This window comes from Triticum aestivum, chromosome 2D, assembly GCF_018294505.1.
Source record: "Triticum aestivum cultivar Chinese Spring chromosome 2D, IWGSC CS RefSeq v2.1, whole genome shotgun sequence".
In the NCBI taxonomy this organism is placed as follows: Eukaryota; Viridiplantae; Streptophyta; class Magnoliopsida; order Poales; family Poaceae; genus Triticum; species Triticum aestivum.
Window position 1 is genome coordinate 110,661,604 of NC_057799.1, and position 22,727 is coordinate 110,684,330.

Here is a 22,727-nt window from a genome sequence, read left to right on the forward strand (position 1 = left end):
CCGCTCATTGTGTAATTTTCTTGTTTATATACTACATTGAAAATGGCGTGGGACATAGTTGTCAAACAATTAGGAGGAAGTATTTTTTTGGCTTCTAGGAGTAATAGTGTGGCACCTGCTTGCATAATGCAATGACCCTGGTGGGTCCCTACTGTCAGCCTCTCCATGTATAGTCATCTCCTGATTCCTCTTGGTTGTTGACCATGTTGACAATGCCAGACGGCAGTGGGCACAGCGAGCGAACCAAGGCGGAGAACGACGGCGAGGCCTCGGACGAGAACGAACCAGAGCAGTGGAAGGTGCGGCAGTGTAGTGGCAGGCAGAGGGGAGTACGAGGGCAACAACATGTAACTGAAGCTTACAAACAGTACAAAAAGCCCAAGGATTTAATTGTTCATCAAATTTAGACAAGACCCAGATTGAACATGGCAATAACATCTAACCCAACCACTCCTTTTCGCAGTCTCAAACAAATGGATCGGTCTGATCCATAAAATTAACATCCTGTGCAAAAAAAAATATTGGAGGATGACTACAAGTTGTTGTAAATAGAAGCTGAGCACGTTCAGAAGCCCATTTGTCCACCTGAAACTTCTTTTTTTGCTGTTCAACATGTCCGTCCGTGAGAAATCTCTTTACGAAAAACTTAAGCCTCATGGACAATAGTAACCTCCCATTCAACAGGAAGAATGTGACAAAGCTTCTGTTTGCCTGGTTGGATGCATATCCATCCATCGTTATTGTCCTCAAACGAATGTCATGAGAACTGAGAAAATCCTGGTGCTTATTATGCCACCGATTGGTTATATGCTTTGTTCCATGTGGTTGTGCCTAAGTAGACATGAAGATTGAAAACAGTTAAGGTCTGAAAAAGGAGTATGTCGAAAGAGCGACAGTTGAACGGTTAATTCTAGTACAATATATACGGGCTTTCAATGTGCATGAAATCATCACCTTTATATATAAATTCTCCAGAGATCAAAAGCATCGCAACAAGCCAATAATTATGTTCAGATCAAAACTAAACATTCTGATATATAAGATCTTGACAGAATCCAGCAGCATTGATAGGCTATCCATGGGCGAACACTTCATTGAGCATATAACATAATATTAGTACCCAAAGTGTACTCCAAGATGATATAAAACTTATGCGCACAAATGAAAAATGCAGCTTATGATTACAAATGTGTAGATGATAATATACGGTACCTGAAAAAGTGAGGAGCCAAACACCAACTTCCTATGATCATTAAACGGATCACGAATTACACCCAAGGTCTCCAGTTTGGGCGCAGAGACGACAATTATTTGCGAAGGTTTATAAGGATCATCAAGGAGCAACCTTTGAAGTGAAGGGGCATCTTCGATGATGAGCTGTTGTCCTTCAAAACAAATTCCAATGCTTTTAAGGCGAGGCGACTTTATTTGGAGACAACTGATAGGGATTTCTATTCCCAAAACAATCAGCAAGCGCTCCAGGGCAGGGCAACTGGAGTGGATGATGCTGTGCAGTGAGGCCTCCGACAGATAAACCACCACAAGTGAAAGTTTTTTTAGAAGTGGGAGTCAAAGCATTTGTACCAGATCGTGTGGTAGATGGCACCGGGCGAATGTGGCGGTGTGGAGAGAGGAGGAAAACCGTGAGATGGACGATGGTGGTGTGGGCACAAATTCTTGGTGTGTTCGTGGTACGAAACTTTTGTGGTAATGGTAGAACTCAAACTGCTGGAGTTTTCTGAATTCAGGGGATGTCAGCCAAGCGTCCACCGTGCAGGGTATGGACAGCAGGTAGCGTGTCAGGATGCAGAGGCGTTGAATAGGGCCCTGTTGGTGAGAGGAGATGATGGCTTTGAGGAGATCAAATTCAAGAAGGACAGAAATCTGACGACAGTCGAGATTGAGGGGCGCGGTGCGCCATATCGGGCGCCACTGAGTTGAGAGAACTTGTGTGCGGCAGCAATCCTTGGTAGGGAGAAGCGAGATGATCTCCTCGAGGATGACGTCCGGGAGATCACTGATGCGGTCCACCGGAGATTCTACCGGTTCCTCAGATCCGGGTGGGGAGGGGGGCTCGCCGCTTCTCTCGCGCTGCCGGGTGCGAGATCTACAACCGGCGTCACCGCTGGTGGGAGCCTCATCTTCTTGGTGGTGGGGCCAGCCGACTCCATTTTCCTTGCGGGCATCACGCCGAACTCACGGGTTTGAGCGCAGTAGCCAGAGACGAGCCTAGTGGCAGTGCGAGTGGGAAGAAGGAGGGCCGGGGTTTTCTGTACGAGTGGAAGAAGAGGAGCAGGCATTTTCTGTACGAGTGAGGAAGAAGGTGAGCGGGGGTTTTCTGGACGAGTGAGGAAGATGGGGAGCGGGGGGAATTGGGGGGAGACGGAAGCGGGAGAGTCCAGCGAGCTGCAGTACAAGTGGAAGCGAGGAGGAAGGAGGGTTTTTCTGGGATCGCCCCCTCTTCAAGAAATATGGGCTTCTCCTCGCAAAAAACAAAAACAAATGGGCTTTAAGATGGATAGGCTTTTGTATCGGCCCAGTCGGTTGCCCGTGTTTCGTACTGGAGGGCCTTGTGCTAGAGGCAGCCCGAGACAGTCTCCAGCTTATTGCCCATTCGAAAGAAAAAAAGAGACGCCTCCAGCTTATGGCTACTCATCGGTAACCTTTTTCAACTTGGCATCCACCAAATTAGAGGATGCGGTACTGGATGCAGACACTCACACTGGTCGCGTAGCGCGGCAAAGTGAGGTGTCAAATAATAGGCCTACAATATACTTACTAGATTGTGAAGGTTCACAGGCTAGTCAACATTCACATTAAACTAAGCTTCAGAAGATACGGTATGCATACTAACATTCAGAAGAACAAAAGTTCAGCATGTTTATGCATCTCAATGATTCACCATACTATAACCAATACAAAGCTGTGAGAAGGTGTGGAAATAAAGAAAATCGGTCGATGCTTCTCGAAGCAAAGGGCCTCCCTGCGCACGCATTAATTTCCTGGGCATGCTTGTTTCTTCTCAATGTTGTGAGCACTTTGAGCATGTTGGCAACTCCACAGCTAGCTAGCTGCCTCATCTTGCAATTGATGTTGACACATTTGCAGCAAACACATGAGGCAATAGAGATGACTCAACATCAGTCCATATTGTGCAGTTCCCCTGAAATCATCTTCATTGTCCTGAATCTGAAAAGATAGGAAAACAATAGCTATACTTAAATGGTGTTGCAAAACAGTAGCACATATCAATAGCTCGGCATGACAAAACACGATCATCTGGACGAAGGGGATACTGACCTGCCCGAGGAAGATTATACATAATTTCATAAGTCCTTAGTTGATTTCCGCCTTCGGCTGCACTGTTTGTTTGCTCCTCCACACATGACAGGATCGTTCCGCACTGCAATCAGCAAGTCAACGTACGAATAAGCTTATTTCATCTTGCGGTGGTCATTGTACCTAGTTACGAATGTAGGAATACCTGGAGCACCATGAGGTTAGCTGACAGCAGGTAGATGCAGCCATATAATTTTGTGCGGTGCTACCAAAATTGAGGTTTGTGTCCCTTCCTGTTATGAGAATTCTTCTTGAAGTTGGTAGAATGTGACGGCTTGTTCTTTGCATCAAACTTGCCTTTCCCCTGAGATTTGTTCTTGTTGTTTTGGGGCTGGTTGGGCTGGAAGTTCTTCTCGTGTACCATGTGGGCACTAGAAGCTCCCTTAGCGGCCCGAGCACGTCTGTCTTTTGCTCTCGCCTTCTCTTCAAAATCTAGAGTGCTAATGAGATCCGAAACGGAAAACTCATGTCTCTTGTTTTTCAGAGAAGTAGCAAAATCGTTCCACGAAGGTGGAAGCTTGGCAATGATGATCCCAGCAACAAATTTGTCCGGCAACACACAGTTAAAGTACTCAAGTTCCTTAGCGAGTGACTGTATCTCATGAGTCTGCTGAACAACAGATCGCTCATCAGTCATCTTGTAGTCACACAAATGCTCCATGACGTACAACTCGTTGCCAGCGCCCGAGGCCCCAAACGTGGCCTCGAGCGCAACCCACATGTCTTTGCCGCTGTCAAACAACATATGTGAATCCATAATGGAATCGTCAAGAACATTCAGTAGGGCGGCTTTGAAGAGGGCATCCATGTTCTCAAAAGCTTCCTGATGTGTAGGATTAAGATCGCCCTCAGGCTTACCCTTAGTGGCGTCATAGCAGTACATGATCTGAAACCAATATACTGCTCTTGTGCGCCACCTTTTATATTGCACCCCCTTAAAAGTAGGCGGCTTCAAAAGCGCAATAAAACCACTTGGAGTAAATTTCCTATAATCAGGTTTTTGAATTGGATTGTTGAATATATGAACAATTTATTATGAGATTTAATCCGAATCAACAGTAAATAGATCATGACGACAATTGCAAAGATCAAAGTAATGATGCGGACTAAACCAGGAGGACAGAATCACATACTGTACAGCGGGACCAGAACCGCTGTGGTTGATGTTGTCATTCATGTCGTTGATGAAGAGGTTACCGAGGTCGGGGAAGAAGGTTGTCGTTGAGGAAGTCGTCGCTGGCAACTGTCGCAGGAGTGTGCTCCCCAAAAACTTGATCGCCCCTCTCCCGTACAGGATCACGAAAGGCGGGGTTCGGAGGACTACTGTCCCTTGTCGTGGTGCACGCCGGAAGGAGGGATGGAGAAGAATTGCATGGCGGCGCTATGATCTGGAACGGTGCGAAACCATATGATACAGCGGCGGCTAGGTTAGAGCCTGTCAGGTCGGTCGTGCGAGTAAGACCAAGTATAATAGTAGGCCTTTGGCCCAAACCCCACGTCCAAGTCAATAATAGCCCCACTATCCAAAAGAATCAGAAATGCCTGAGTAATTAAGGCATCCATTAAGTATTAATTAATGACTTAATAAATTTTCCGACCAACAAAAATATAGACCACGTGCATAGCTTTTGTCCTTGGACAGGCTCATTCCCGAAGAGCGCGCGTGTAGGTTTCCTATTATCATGCTCATGCAAATGCTAGAATAGATCACATTATAAAGTGGTGCAACTCACACTCACCTAGCAGTATGGGACTAAACTTTAGTCCCACTCTCACCACACTTAGAGCATGGTTAATAGTATAGCCAACATCCGGCTATATGAAGTTGACACATCATCTAGAGCCAACCTAATAGCCTGCTAGTACAATAGTTAGTCCCTTTAGTATAATACTATATCATAATAATGGCCCCACGTTTTGTCTCACAAAGTATGTTGGAGCTCGTGCTACAACCGGCTACAAGTTTACAGCCCGCTTCTCTTCTCTCTCCTCTTCTCTCTCCTTCAACTAAGCACAAATACTATATTTAAATCCTTATAGCCTGCTTATGTCACCTAATTGTAGTACTTGCTCTAAAGTTACTCTCCACTGTGTAGTCTGCAATGCCGGGCGTGCAGCGGGCGGTGCCCTCAGTCGGCGCGCCGCTTCAACGGCGGAAGTAGTGAGAGGTCGCGTCGCCCTGACTTGCCATCAATGTGGAGCGGCGGGCTCAGTGACGCCGGGCGGGAAGCGCGCGCAGGAGGGGGGAGGGGTTTTTGGTGGGCCAAGAAGGTGAGAAGCCATCGGTCTGGACGGGGAAATATCATGTGCTCCCATACTCACTAGTTTCATGCATATGACACTAGTCTATGTTACTACCTTCATAGTGCTAAGTAACATACTAGTAATGTTATAGATGGCTTCATTTATTAGCTTGTAGACTCATCTTGTCTTGGGAAACGCTATGTTACAGTAACATATTATGTTACCACTTCTCATTAACTACTTGCCACATAAGCAAAATTTTCTTGGAGTGCGCTAAGTTACTCCCACTATAACTAGCCGTACAAAGTGTGGGCTATGTAGAGGGCGTAGTAAGCAAGCTTCTCATCGTTCTGCGAGTTGACATGACACATCAAAGTAGTAGTTTTTTTTCAAAATGTACATCAAAGTACCAGTGTAGTAGTCTCCAAAAAGGGCCGACCATGTCCATGGCTACCATCCCATCCCGTGCTCCGTCATTGAGTATGTGCACGATTCACGTGCCATTCAAGAAAAAAACTGTGTACGTTCCATTGAAGAAAAAAAATTAAAAACAAACACGCCACCGCGTCATGGTCGAACTTTGATTCGTCCACGCGTGGTTCCGGACCCTCCACTAAGTGAACAACTACCAAACGCGTCAAATTATCACGTGAGCTGCCTCTTCATCCAGAAATGAGCTCCACCGTGTACCCGCGCGCGTGTGTTAGGGAATGAGGCACAGAGTACGTGCGTCCATGCGTGCAATTTTTCTCTTCATGCACGTACTCCTTTTTTTGTGGGTGATTCGTGCACGTACTCGGCCTACGTTGGTGACCGTTGGTGAGTCTCACTTATCTCTACATCTCAACATGTACATCTACATCTGCATCTACTTCTACACTACATCTACATCTACCTCTACTATAGTACAACAAGTTTTAAACATGAGACCAGCCATTTTCTTGGATGACACGACCAACCCGTATTGCTTCTTACTCCTCGTCTCTCTCAAAGTGCGTCCGACAGGCGATTTTGCCGTCGATTGAGGTCGGTTCGCTCACACTCGGTCCCATGTGTTATAAATCTAAAAAGAATACTCTGACCAGCGGACCATTGAAAGAAGTATATTTTTCACCCTCAAATGTAAGTTGATGGACAAATAACCCCCCAAAGTCAATTTTGGTATGATTTTTACCCTCAAATCTCTAAAACCGGGTATATCATCCCGTTGAGTGGTTTTAGTGTTCACATGTTAGAGTTTAGGCGGTTTTGATTGTTAACTAGGAATTGACTAATTATTTACACTAATGAAATGGCAACGACGCCGTCGAAAGCCGTGGATGTCGTTGGAGATGTACCCAATGGACCCCGACCTTCCCTACGAGGAGAGGAGATCATGCGGGTGCCTTTCAAGCTCAAGGGGTCGTTGGGCTACCTCGTCGGCTCGTCGCCCGCCCTTGTAATCATGTGTTAATTGGCAATCTAGCATCCACCCAAATTTTTTTTCACTTCCTTTGTTTTTCCTGTGTCAAACACTCTGGTTTTTTTCGGGGAACACTGTGTTAATGCTATGGGATTCAAGTGGACATGCCACTCCAATCCTTTATTTTTCTTTACAAAGAGAGTACTTGCTGCTGCAAGAGCACTGTTTTAATGATGTGCCACCGCAAGAGCCGCCTATATTAATTAACCATGCTCTAGAATGGTGGACCAGCTTTGTCTATACTAGTACTAGGTTAGTAGGTGACCTTGCGCTTGGCTCTTCTCCTCTTCCGGAAGTCGAACAATAATGATGGTACTACAGTAGTACTTCTGGCAATCTGACACCAAATGAACTGTTGCACGTCCACCGCTTGTAAGCAAAAGTTTCTCCTAGTGCTGCGAGCCACCGCGCACGCGTTGACGAGGGAGCTCGTCATTCTGCGAGTTGACGGGGCACATCAAAGTTATTTAGTACTCTCTCTAAAAAGGGCCGACCATGTCCATGGCTACCATCCCGTGCTCTGTCATTGAGTACGTGCACTATTCAGGTGCCATCGAGGAGAAAAAATATTGCGTAGTACTAGGTGCCATCGAAGTGCACGACTCACTTACCCACTACTTGTCTCCATTTTCTTGCATGACACGTGCACCTTGATGCTAGATGTCCCACATGTTGGCAAAAGGATGAACAAAGCTCACGTAAAATAAAAGAGTGGAAGAACATAGGGCCTGTTTGGTTCCCAGCCTAAGGTTGCCACGTCTAACCTTAGTCATGCCACACCATCTTAGACATGTGTTTGGTTCATTGCCACACTTCTCTAGTTATATGGTCCACATGTCATAAGCTCAATTTTTTGCCAAATTTTGCCACACTTATGGTGGCCATAGCCACACTTTTTGTGGCAGCCACACTTTGCCTAAGGTTAGTTGTGGCAAAGGGGCTGTTTGGTTCTAGGACTAGCATTGCCACACTTTGCCACACATTTTTGCCAAGCTTGCCTAAGGTTAGTTCATCAAAATGAGAGGCACAAGTTGGAAAGCCTAAGGGAATCTTGCCTTATTTTTTGTGTGTATGCCATGTGGGGTCCAAGTGTGCCTTGACTAAGGTGTGGCTTGAACCAAACACTCACCTCATAGATTCTACGTGGTGTGGCCATGAACCAAACATCCCCATAGATTCCCGACGACCGAGAAGGAGCAAGGAACCTCGCGGTAGAGCGTCTGCACTCATAATATTTTATATTACTCCCTCTGTCCAGGTAAATAAGTCATCTTTGGTTGTGCACCGTGACCAAGAAGGAGGGAAAAACAAGAGAACTTAATGTTTATTTGCTAATTAATAGCATTGCATGCAATGAACTAACCACTGCATGTCGTGTTTGGTAGTCTCGAGTCATTGAAAACATGCACGCCCACATCTCTTATTGGTTGATATGTCAAGAAACAAGAAACAAGGTGGGAGTTAATGCACCGCGCCTAAGTGTTTTGGGATTATTTGGTTTTCATAAAGTGACTTATACACCTAGATGGAGGGAGTACCTTGCTCATGCAAATATTAAATGATTAGAGCCAACCTAATAGCCATTCTAAGAGCCAACCTATTATATAGTATTTTCTATGATGACTCTAAGTGAGGTGGCATCTCCTTATAGCCAACAGCCGGCTACATTGGAGCACTCCGGCAAGGCCTAGAGGTTAATTTGAGAACAAGTACCTCAAGGTTAATTTGATAGACATGACTTATAAGTTGACAGAGGTCATATGACCTTTTTTGGAAACATGTCATAAAGTAACGCGATAGACCTTCTTTCAAGTCAATTAGCATGTGTTCAAAAAATAAAAATTATTATTAAAAAGTAACACAATAGACCTTCGATTAACATGTGTTCAAGAAAACAAAAGATGTCAAAAAATACAAAACAAAGACCTCGATATTAGCTAGATGGATGGGTCACTGTAAAGGTTTATTATTATAAACCTTTACAGTGACCCATACCATCTAGTTAATATCAAGTCCACTTCCCATCCGGTCACCCATCTCATGACTACTCTAGCCTCAGCACAGTTAACTTGGGAGTTCTGTTAGATGAGCTATCGGTAGGGAATTTGGTCCTTGCTGATATATGATGCCACTTTGTATCATTTATGGCGTACCTGGATGACTGCCTGGTGCCGCCCAATAGCCAATGCCACGTCCCCTGCGAATGTAGAAGCTTCTCTCCCTCGTCTAGCTGGTTCGCGCATTTCCTCCTGTTTTTTGCCGCCTGCCCACCTATAGAACCGCCTCGCGCTGGCCAATTCCTCTCCAAACACCTAGGGAGGCGGTTGAACCGAACAAGTATAACTTGTTTCTAGTGGGTACATTGACGTGGCATCGAAAGGGTGTGATAGCTGACTCTGGCAAAATAATTAACTACCACGTTGGCATACATGAGCATGGGGCCCACTTGTCAGCGTGCTGGACGGAGGAAGGAACGCAAGACAAAATGGAGCGCGGAAGGGTGCGAATCGATTGACTCATGTGTGATGACCACTAGAGCAATCCACTCAGGTACTACGTTAAAATATTAGTGCAAACACGACCAGTTATACTGTGAGTAGGTGACCGTGCGCTTGGCTCTTCGCCTCTTCCGAAAGTCGAACAATGATGATGGTACTACAATATAGATACTTCTGGCAATCTGACACCGAATGAATTGCTGTACGTCCACCGCCTATATTAAGTGCACTATCGTAAAGCAAAAGCTTCTCCTCGTCCTGCGAGCCACCGTGCGCGCGTGAGCGATGGAAGGGGTCGTACTAGTAGTAAGCAAAGCTTCTCCTTGTTTGCGAGTAGACTGGACACATCAAAAGTAGTGCATTAGTCTCCAAAAAGGGTCGACCATGTCCATGGCTACCATCCCGTGCTCCGTCATTCAGTGTGTGCTTCTCGTCGTTCTGCGAGTTGACGGGACATATCAAAGTTAATACGTATTTAGTACTCTCTCCAAAAAGGGTCGACCATGTCCATGGCTACCATCCCGTGCTCCGTCATTGAGTACGTGCACTATTCACGTGCCATCGAGGAGGAAAAATATTGCGTAGTACTAGGTGCCATCGTAGTGCACGACTCACTTATGTACTGCTTATCTCAATTTTCTTGCATGACACGTGCTCCTTGATGCTAGATGTCCCGCGTGTTGGCAAAAGGATGAACAAAGCTCATGTCAAAAAAAAGTGTGGAAGAACATAGATTCCTGACGACCGAGAAGGAGCAAGGAACCTCGTGGTGGAGCGTCTGCACTCATAATATTTTATATTATTCAGCGATATAAAATCGACCAATCATCTCCACAGTAGTCCGGAAGAGTACGAAACATGACAGCCCAGTGTAGTTAGATCATACTGTACATGACCAATCCACGCTATCACCATATTTCTTGGCCTCCATGCGACACCTAGCTCTAGTAATCCACCAGCCCGTATCGCTTCTCGCTCATCGTCTCTCTCAAAGTGCGGCGGGCTGGCGTTTTTGCCGTCTATTGAGGTCGGTTAACTCATCACATGTTAGCGACATGCCAAGAGCATTCTAAAAAAATTACTGTACTTTATTGTTATGCCAAGAAGAGGAAGCGCTTTGACCGATGGACCAAACGAGACAGGCGTGTCGTGCCGTGAGTGGGTCCAGTTTCTCGTTCTGAACTTGTTTGGTGGAGTAGTAACACTTGGTTTTGACTATTGATAAGATTTTATATAGGGCCTAATGTATTCTTCGAGGATGCCTTTGACTATTGATAAGATTTTATATAATTCTAAAATTATATCATTCAAAGATCCTTTCATGTTCCGTTTAAAAAGAAGATCCTTTCATGTACTAATTTGACTGTATGCTTTGAGCAACTTGCATGTCCTATACTGCTCCTATTTGGATACTCTAACTTAGCTAGAGGTTAGACTAATTCATGACTAACCCTGAACTAACTGTAGCCAAAGAGGTGTTTGTATGACAGGGTTAGATTGACAAAAATGCACTTGATGGAGAGAGAGAAGTGATTTTTCAGTGGGCCCAATGAGAACAATGTCCAATTAGCACCTCTTGGGTGGGATAGTTGTTTTGGTGGGTTCGGTGCAACTTGCTCCAATTTAACCCTCATGCTTCGATACTTTAGGGCTATTTGAGCCCCAACTAGCTCAAACTAACTCTAACCCATGGATCCAAACAGGGCAAAAGTTAGTCTCGGAAAACGCATTAAGCCCTATATACATGGACAGACGGAGTACATGATACTAGCAAACGCTCACCATTAGTAGTAGTTCATTGGTTGGTTTTGATTTTTGATTCAGTTGCTGTGCTGCTACCGTCCAATATTCGCGTGTGGTTGTTTCTAGAATAAATAAGGAGGTACTCCCTCCGTCTAGGTGTGTAAGTCACCTAAGGTGGAGCAGCGCGACCTAGGTGGCTGCGGATTGGAAGAGGCCAAAGAATCAGACCGAAAATTCTTCCAATCACCGTGCCACTTTTTTCCTCCTAAACCAAACGGAGATTGGCAATGAATCCCTAATTAATAGGGCTGTCGTATCAGCCAACCCATGCAGGCCCATTGACGTGCATGCAAACTGGGGTCAATCCCTCCCCTAATCAACGTGTTCCTTCTCTACATGCATAGGTCGCTCATTCTCTCCCGCATTAACTTCCTCCCCCGCGTGGTTCAACCAAAAACTTTGCTCGCTGATGAACGAGGCAGTGAGGGGAACGAGGATGGTAATTTAATGCATTGCGCCTACTCCCTCCTTCCATCTATATAGGGCCTAATGCGTTTTTCGAGGCCAACTTTGACCAAATGTTAGTGCAATAATATATGACATGCAACTTACACAAAGCATGCCGTCAAATTCATATGTGAAAGGAGCTTCCAATGGTATAATTTTCATTTTATACATCTCATGTACTATTAATCTTGTCAATAGTCAAAGGCGGTCTTGAAAAATGAATTAGGCCCTATATAGATGGAAGGAGGGAGTAAGTGTTTTGGGAATATCTGATTTTCGTAAGGTGACTTACACACCTAGATGGAGGGAGTAGTACTTACTATGGGAAATGTGAAGTGATGGTTGCTTCGCCCGAGCAACTTATTACTCTGGGAATATGGGAGTACCAGCGGATTCAACGAACAGAGAAATGATGGTTGCTTCGTCCGAGCAACTTACTGTGGCGAAGGTGGGGCTCTGTGATTTGACTGCTCACTAGTCATTACTACTACAGTGCAACAACCGGGGTGAATCTTTCCCTGCAGTTGTGCACTCAATATTGCTGCATGGCAGGTGGAGCCGGATGAAGGATGTCCCACATGTCGGCGAAACAAAGTTGAATTGTTTCTGGCATTGCTATCAATCCTTCAGGATTTGTTTACATGTATGCATAATTTTAATGAAATTGTACTGTGATGCTATGAAGGTTTCAACTTTGGTTCCCGCAGGAAAAAGAAAAGGTTTCAACTTAGGATTCATGTGTCCTCTTGCCTCAAGATTATCTTGTTACAACATTAAATCAAATACAAATGAAACTACCATGGCTGCTAATGCATCTCAATGGTTCGTAGATCAGCGCCAATATTCACATCACAACTGAAGACAAACTTGTGAGAAGGTGTACAAATAAAGAAATATATATATATATATAATTGACCGATGCTGTTCGTAGGCATGGCTCCATTTCCTGGGCACAATGTTCATTGGTTGGCAGCTAGTTTCACCCAGCTCTGTAGCCAAAAAGGGGGTGTATGGAGGACATCACAATCCGATCATTTTGTCCAGCTCCATTAAATCGAGCTGACCATCCCCGTTTGCAAAGATATCTAGTCAGTGTGATTACAATAATAGTGGAACTAGATGATGAAACATAACACACACAAATAGAAGCCGATCACCTCTGCGATCTCTCTTTAGGACTAACTACTTGTTGGAGAAGATTAAGCACGGAGTTGGATGAGGAGGATAGCAAAACCAATCTCCCTTTCTGCTGTCCCACAGAAATGTAAAAACGTTGCCCGTGTGAGATTTTGGCAGAACTGCACAAAACACTCTTAAGAAAAAAGTGATTTGTGCAGTTCACCAAAAGGTCACAATAGCAACGAGGTGAAATGGATAGCCCTGTTTGCAAAAGGAGGTAGAAAGGAAACACTTACTGCCCAATAACACGAGTTGAAGACACATACGCCGACAAAAAAGAAGCATATTCCATGTAATAAGGGAAAGATAGAGCATGGCGGTTTATCAAAAATGGTTTGAGGACGAGATTGCAAGATGGAAAGTACGCCGGCCGAGATACGTTTTAAGCAAACAACTAAAGAAGATCCACATGCAGGATTTTCCACATGCAGCAATGTGGAAAGATGGGCAGTGGAGCAAGGCCGGAGAAAGTTGTACCTGAGGGTCGTCGGGATGTTACTATGAGGGCGCCGACGGCCGGGATCTGCCCATACTGCGGCAGTGAGCAAGTGGCGAAGGCCCTACCGCGCCAGAGCTTGGTCAGAGAGAATGGCGGGTACCACAGATCGGGACGTGCTGCCTCAATGCCGTCGAACGGAGAAACGATGCACATCCTCCCTTTCCGCCAGCGGACGGGATGCGGCCGGATCACTGACCAACGGTGAGAGAGAGAGGCCACCGCCGCCTTGTGTGAGATGGTGTGACGAGAGACAAACCCCAGCAGGCAGGCTCCGTTGTATATAGTGGAGCGGATTTTTCCATTTCCCCCACAAAAACCGTTTTATATTTTGTACGTGCCATTGAGGAATATAACTTTATTTAATACTAACGCGTCAAGTTGAACTTTGTTCCGTCTATGCGTGGTACATGACCCTCCTTCGAGTAAACAACCGATACACGCGTCAAATTATCACGTGGACTGCCTTTTCATACAGAAATGAACTCCACCGTGTACCCGCGCGGGTGTGGTCGGGAACGAGACGTGAGTACGTGCGTCCTGCGTGCACCTCTTCTTTAGGTGCAGGTACGTACGTGGGTGGGTGTGAGAGAGATGGTTTGTGCGAAACAGAGGCAATGTGTCGATGATATCTCAAACAAAAAAACGTAACATATGCAATGTGTGTGAAACAGAGTCATGGATATATCATATATAGAGGGAGCGATCCACGAGAAGAGAGTGGAGGGATCATCGGCGTGAGATATCGATAGAATCGAAAACAGGGATGAAGTGTGTGGCTGCCCGATCGATAAGGAGTGCCATCGAATTTGTGTTTGCCCACATCAAAGATACAGGGCGGCTGGCCTACTGGAATTTGAGAGGGCAGAGGTGCAGTTTTTCTCTGTGGCATGGATACCTGCCTACAACGTTCGACTATCGGTGTGTGTGGGGAGGGGGGGGGGAGGGGGCAGAGACCTAACTATAGAGAGGTAGATCCACTAGTATATGTGTGGAGAAGGAGAGAGACCTAGCTATGTATTGAGGGAGATCGATCGGCATCCATGCATATGTGTAGCAGAGGAATGAGGTTGGGAGAAAGACAAAGGTAGAGTGTCGGAGGGTTGGTGGTGGAGTGGTTTCTCACAAATGGTGGGAGAGGCCTGCTAGACAAACGGAGGGTACGAGTGCAATATCAATAAGAGAGGGCCGGGGATGTCTGTCTATCTATGCACATGCATGTGAGAGACGGGTCGGGAGGTATGCAAGGATGATGAGGGGAGACGATATGGTTGTGGTAAGCATACATAACTACATAGGAAGATCAACCGTCGTGTGTCCGAGAAAGGGAGAGACATAACTAGTGAGGTAAGTCTATCGGTGCATGGGGAAAAAGAGTTATAGTCGACCTAGCTAGATGTAGGGAGATCTGTACGTATACATGCATGCATGTGTTAGAAGCAAATAAGGTCCGGAGAGACAGACAGGGGGAGAGGGATGCGGCTAGGAGGTGGTGCGAGAGGCCTACTATGTCGAGGCGGGAGGAGTGTGCGAGTATGAGATCGATGAAAAGAGGGGCGGGAGTGTGCACCTGCGTGGAACCATATTGGACATAGGGGGCATGGACGGTGAGACGAGAAGAGGGGAAGTATGTGTTTGTGGTAGGCACACTTGGCTAGAGAGGTATATCGACGGGTGTGTGCCGAAAAGAAGGAGCCGGGGGCCTACACACACCGCGGGTGAACGACCTACAGAGAAATAACGAAAGTGCGCGATGGAGGGGACGCCGAGGGAGGGTGAGAGGGGGGCGGGCGTGTACATGCACGATAGAAAGTTAGCGCTAGCTAGCTACAAAGAGAAGAGGACCGTGAAGGTGTAAAAGACGAACATAGATCATAATTCATTATAAAAATGTGGATACGGATACTTGAAGAAGATATCATAATGTAGAACATTGATTATAATTTGGGAAAATGTGTGGCTTTTGCAGCTCAGGGCTAAATACTTGTCATAATGTAGGGGGCGGGGCACTATACTTTGTGTGATAAACACGGTGTACGTATGGAACATGGTTTAGATTATGAATATCTAGTTAGTACATCAAATGTACTATTATTTGGAATCAACATCAAGTGTATTAAAAAATTGAATTCGAGTTCATATAGTACACATAGTTCATATCTATCTCTATAGTAATCATGTGGTGTGTTGTTAAGGTAATACACGAATGATGGTTGAAGTTGGCAACAATCATGATTGTAGATTCTTATTCAAATAGAGAAACGAATTCAAATTTAGTTTGAATTGCAGTGGTAGTATAGACATTTGGAATGCACAAAAATGTTGGTATGAGTAGGTTACATGCATTATACAGCCAGCGAAAAAAAATTAATTGGACATAACACGGATTCGTAGCTTTGAATAGCATTTGTATAGTAAAACGGGACAAGACTCTCTCTTTGTGTGGTGTGAATAGTTTTTTTTTTGTTTTTTTTCATTGAGGGAAGTGCGAATTGATTTGGTACGTACAAGTACAATATTACATGTTAGGCTTGTCCCTAAAATTCAACCCGCGCCTTGTTATATCCCGAAAATTCAGATATCGTGCTCCCAAAACTCGCGCCTTCACAACCTGCGCCTTGCTATCCCGAAATTACAACGCGCGCGAAAACTCCCTCCAGCTGCCAAATCCCGACACGCGAAATCCCCCTTCTAACCCTGAGCCGAAAGGGCCGCTAGTTCAAATTGGTGGGGGTACTTTTGTAACACACCCTACATTTTAGAGATGCGCGTCCCTAAGTCATGGTCCCCCCTCCCATCGCCTCCTTTCGCCATTCAAAATCCCAGGCCGCCATAACCTCTCCGCTCCAGCCGCGAAACCCCGCCCTCCTCCGTCCGCCACCTCACTGCTGCCCAGTCGGAGCCTCTTCCCCGACGACGTCGTCCACCGCAACAGCTCGACGTCCCTCATCCACCTCCCCGGATGAGGATCCATCGTCCATCTCGTCGTCCCGCCGGTTCAGCCGCCCCGTCCTCCACCTCCAAGGAGCCGCTCCGACGATCGCCTCGTCTCACTACAAAAAAATAAACTTCCGTGATGATACATGTTTCTCACAATAGGTCACGTTTTCTGTCATGCATGTACATCCATGACAATTTTATGACAGAATGAAGATAGTCATACCTGTGCTGTCGTAGAAGTGTTCCATGAAATTACCAAAATTATCATCACGGAAGTGTCCACTTCCATACGATAAATCGCGCGTCATAGAAGTGCTTTCGTCAAGGGTGACCGACATGTGGCATCCACCGTAACGGGTCGCCGTTACGCTACCGGGTCCAGTTTTGGATCCGATAACCCGTTAAAGCCCAGACCAATGGGAAATTTCCACGTGTAAAATTCTGATTGGCCGGAGGAAGCACGTGTCAGCTCGTCAGTGGGTCGGATAGGCGCCTATGATATGTCGACACGCGCGATGGCCCACCATTGGCCCATTTAGCTTACAAAGGCCGGCCCGTTTGACTTGGTCAAAAGTTAGCGGGCTAGCCCATGAAAAGCCTGTTAACGGTCTCTTCGCAAATAGCCAATTTTACGGCCCGGTAACTCATGGCCCGTTAGGGCCTACCCGAAATCGGCCCAACAACGTCATGTGGGCCATCGAATATAACACCAGCCCGTTTCACTTTCGGCCCATGTATGGCCTACGACGTCTTCCGGGCCATATGAGGCCTTTGTATCTTTAGGCCCTTTAGAGGCCCACGGTGACTCTAGCCCATAATGAACGGTAAATTTCTTTGTACCCATTAACGACCCATGATTCACATGGGCCGTTTCCAGCCCGTGTTAGCTTTCGGCCTACTGACGGATCATACGTTCTAGGGCTCCTTTCCGGCCCTCGATTCCTTCCTGCCCGTTACTGGCCTGTTCCCTTAATGGGCCAAATTCGGCCCGTGGGAAGAGTCGGCCCGTTTCTGGTCTGTTAACCCGTTGCGCCGTTTTCAGCCCGTCCTATATTCTAGCCCATTAACGACCCATTATGGTTGTGACAGAATTAAGCCTTTGCTGTCCTCCAGTCTGTTAACGGCCTGTTACCGTGCTGGGCCGATTCCAATTACGCCCGTTTATGGCCCATGTAGACCCATTTATCCGACGGCCCGAGGCCCACCGATTCTAAGGCCATGTTGGAGGCCCATTTATCAATGGCCCGTAGGAGGCCCATGGATCCAACGGCCCGTAGCAGGGTCAAGGTTACCTCGGTCCGTATATGGCCCATGGTTGTTGCGGCCACTAGCAAACCAGGGAAAAAGAAGACTAGGAAATAAATAAGACCGAAACTAACGCTAGGCTATTAAGGCGATTGCACAGATTACATCCACTGGGCATCAAAGATAGCCACCAGTGCAAATATAGGGAACACCCTACACTATACAAAAATGGCTTGCTGTTTTCTTCAGCCGGTGGCTGCACGTTAAGAACAAATTTTGTATCGCAACAAAACAAATTACAACTATAAAACAAAAGGAAGGTTGGCATAAAAGTTAACAGTCTGGCAGATAAATGCACCACCAGAAGTTTAGAAGCTCAGTTCATTTGACCCGACTGTTACGTTTTCATGCTGTATTATTCGATGGAGCACCATAAACTTCGCCTTCATTTCTCCTAGGCTCCTGAACAACATAGCAAATGTCTAATAGTCTGGTTTCAAAACCATGCATATCTTGATGACATCAAAGAATGTCTGTCCTTTTTTCACAAAGGGTCTCTGTTAGGGAATGGACTTGTGTCTGGAGTGCAGATATAACATTGTTTTGAGCTTGCATATCTTGATCATGAGGCAGTTTGGACGAGATTGCCTTAACAACCAACCCAGTATTACGCAGGAATTGGCTTTCGGCACTGTTAGTGGACAGGTACTGACCCACTGCAGCAAGAGCTGACATTGCGGTTATAGTTGCCTCGCCACCTTCAGAAGGTGGCGGTTCCACCATTTTTTTCCATAGCTTGCTGAAAAGTTGAGTTTTTACATTAGTAGTACCAGAACTGAAGATATTAAGGAGGCAGCAAAACCAAACAAAATAGCTTTGGTCTATATACAGAACTTATTCTGGTGAACCCATGTAAAATATTAGTTGTATTTTACTGCAAAGTACATAATAAAACCAGGCTCTAAACATATGACGATGTACCATGGCTAATGTATTGTCTATTTCTTCACATTGTATTGACAGCTAAGGATAAAGAGACAAAGTTTATAATACGGTAAGCATAGTATGACATCATTCATATCACAAAACAACTGAGAACAGACAAACAGGCAATTGTAACGTTGTGTGGGCAAGTCCAGCACAGAACTAGATTACAGGTCAAGATCAAAGGAACATCACTCCTCTCTTTTAAACCTTGTAAGGTGCAATGATACGCTAAGACAATTGTGTATAAAATTGAAAAGAGTAATAGACATTGGCTGTAAACCATGCAGTTCAAGGCACGAGTCAGAGTAAGTAGTAGTTAAAAGGCATGAGGATTAAGGACTTACAACAGCGGCTTTGACAGGTGTAGTCATGCCCTTCGTCTTGCTGGTGTGACAGTCCTTGAAGATTTCCACAGCATTTCGTTCAGGTACTTTTTGGTCCTTGTGGGCTTTCCTCTGCATTTGGAACAAGTCAATATAGATCTGATAATATGGTACAGCAAAAAGCGTGAAACAACAGCTAATTACAAGAGCCTCGCAGTGTGCAATATAGTTACGAGATCCTATCGTCTGTTGGAATTTCACTTTCGTACGGTTGGCCTTGTTCTTTGAACAGTTCACCTATAAGAAGATAGATTTGTGCGGCACATGTGTAAATAGAACTTCAACATGTGATCTGATCACACACACACACACACACACACACACACACATATATATATATATATATATATATATATAATGTACCTGATACTTCGGATCAGACCAGTATTTAACGAGGCCTCTCCAGTCTTCATCTGATATATTTCCACTTGAGATGTTTGGGCAAGTTCACTGTTAGCCTTGCCTTCAAAGTGAGTTTTCCTCAAGTTATACCGATACTATCGCAGAGCAGACTTGAAAACATGGGTGCAAGCTTTTCTGGTTGCATCTTATTGGCTATCCATCTTGAACCTCATCTATTGAAAATTATGGGAGTCTCATTATCAGCAACCTAGAAAGTATGGGACAGAGCAAGACAATATTACTAATTTCCATACATAACCATACTTACAGATAAATGGTCGAGGAAGGTGTTGAACTGGGTTTCGTCTTTGTCATTCCTGTACTAAATCCATGTTGGGAGGATACGTACATGACACCTAACGGCAACCACTGCCTCTGATACTAACTTGGCTGACTCTGTAGCATCACGTGGCCTTTTGAAACCCGCCTCAAAACGGATCTCCATTCTTCCTCCTCTAGATTTAGTTAACCTATCGAGCATTATCCCTGATGTTTATTTCCTCTTGCGCCTAGGTGCTAGTCCAACAACGAACATAGGAAGTTTTAGTGTACATCAAACTGTGAGACTACATATAAAGAAGCATGCGACTGTAACTTGACTCCAACAACTACCTTCTTGCTGTTGAAGCTCACAAAGTTCATCTGATCTTGCCAACTCATCTTGTATCAAGAGTGCTTCGGAAGTAGTGTCAGGTGGCAAGGGAGCTTGGGAACGTGTGAAGGAAATATGCCCTAGAGTGCCTCGGGACCAATGAAAGTGGGAGACTGGATGAAGGAGTCTGGATGAAGGAGTTCATATCCGATCTAGGTGTCATACCTAGTACATCGGGACCAATGAAAATCTTTTGTGACAATACTGGTGCAATTGCCTTAGCAAAGGAATCCAGATTTCACAAGAGAACCAAGCACATCAGAAGACGCTTCAATTCCATCCGGGATTTAGTCCAGGTGGGAGACATAGAAATTTGCAAGATACATACGGATCTGAATGTTGCAGACCCGTTGACTAAGCCACTTCCACGAGCAAAACATGATCAGCACCAAGACTCCATGGGTGTAAGAATCATTACTATGTAATCTAGATTATTGACTCTAGTGCAAGTGGGAGACTGAAGGAAATATGCCCTAGAGGCAATAATAAAGTATTATATATTTCCTTATATCATGATAAATGTTTATTATTCATGCTAGAATTGTATTAACAGGAAACATAATACATGTGTGAATACATAGACAAACAGAGTGTCACTAGTATGCCTCTACTTGACTAGCTCTTTAATCAAAGATGGTTATGTTTCCTAGCCATAGACATGAGTTGTCATTTGATTAACGGGATCACCTCATTAGGAGAATGACGTGATTGACATGACCCATTCCGTTAGCTTAGCACTCGATCGTTTAGTATGTTGCTATTGCTTTCTTCATGACTTATACATGTTCCTATGACTATGAGATTATGCAACTCCCGTTTACCGGAGGAACACTTTGTGTGCTACCAAACGTCACAACATAAATGGGTGATTATAAAGGTGCTCTACAGGTGTCTCCAAAGGTACTTGTTGGGTTGGCGTATTTCGAGATTAGGATTTGTCACTCCGATTGTCGGAGAGGTATCTCTGGGCCCACTCGGTAATGCACATCACTATAAGCCTTGCAAGCATTGTGACTAATGAGTTAGTTGCGGGATGATGTATTACGGAACGAGTAAAGAGACTTGCCGGTAACGAGATTGAACTAGGTATCGAGATACCGACGATCGAATCTCGGGCAAGTAACATACCGATGACAAAGGGAACAACGTATGTTGTTATGCGGTTTGACCGATAAAGATCTTCGTAGAATATGTGGGAACCAATATGAGCATCCAGGTTCCGCTATTGGTTATTGACCGGAGAGGTGTCTCGGTCATGTCTACATAGTTCTCGAACCCGTAGGGTCCGCACGCTTAACGTTACGATGACAGTTATATTATGAGTTTATATGTTTTGATGTACCGAAGGTTGTTCGGAGTCCCGGATGTGATCACGGACATGACGAGGAGTCTCGAAATGGTCGATACATAAAGATTGATATATTGGACGACTATATTCGGACACCGGAAGTGTTCCGGAGAAGTTTCTGATTAAACCGGAGTGCCGGAGGGTTACCGGAACCCCCCGGGGAAGTATTGGGCCTTAGTGGGCCTTGAGGGGAGTGAGAGGGCAGCAGCCAGGAGGTGGTGCGCCCCCTCCCAGGAGGAATCCTAGTTGGACTAGGAGAGGGGGGCGCAGCCCCCTTTCCCTCTCCCTCTCCCTCTCTTTCCTCCCCCCTCTTTTCCTAGTTGGACTAGGAAAGGGGAGTCCTACTCCTACTAGGAGGAGGACTCCCCCCTCTCCTTGGCGCGCCTAGGGCAGCCGGCCTCCCCCTTGCTCCTTTATATACAGGGGCAGGGGGCACCTCTAAACACACTTGATATACGATATTTTAGCCGTGTGCGGTGCCCCCCTCCACCAGATTACACCTCGATAATACCGTTGCGGAGCTTAGGCGAAGCCCTGCGTCGGTGGAACATCATCATCGTCACCACGCCGTCGTGCTGACGAAACTCTCCCTCAACACTCGGCTGGATCGGAGTTCGAGGGACGTCATCGAGCTGAACGTGTTTAGAACTCGGAGGTGCCGTGCGTTCGGTACTTGATCGGTCGGATCGTGAAGACGTACGACTACATCAACCGCGTTGTGATAACGCTTCCGCTGTCGGTCTACGAGGGTACGTGGACAACACTCTCCCCTCTCGTTGCTATGCATCACCATGATCTTGCGTGTGCGTAGGAATTTTTTTGAAATTACTACGTTCCCCAACAACGTGCTGCTAGCTGAGTTGACCAGCGAGTAAATCGTGTAGCTGGTGGTATTGTGGAAGGTGTTGCAACAACTAGGGCTGTCTCTGCTTGTTTGGTGGCAGCTATTTGTTTCTGTTTGGCTTGTTCGGCAGCTCGTGTAGCACGGGATACCCTGTTTGTACAATTTTCCGCTGGACTTTGACGTTCTATTGCACCATCAGTACCAGCAGAATCTGCAGGATTCTTCCGCTTCCCTTTCCGTGTCATTCTGTGTTGCTTCCTCTTTCTCTGTGCCATGTTAAGTCAAGCGGACAAGAAAAACGAATAACAATTTAGTTCTTTAGAGCAAATTGATGCGTGATATAGACGAACTGAACTTTGATGTTAGACAACCACATGGTAGGAAGATGTAATATGTATGAAAAACAGGACGACATGACATAACCAGAACTATGATGTGTAAACTAACCAGAAGACATT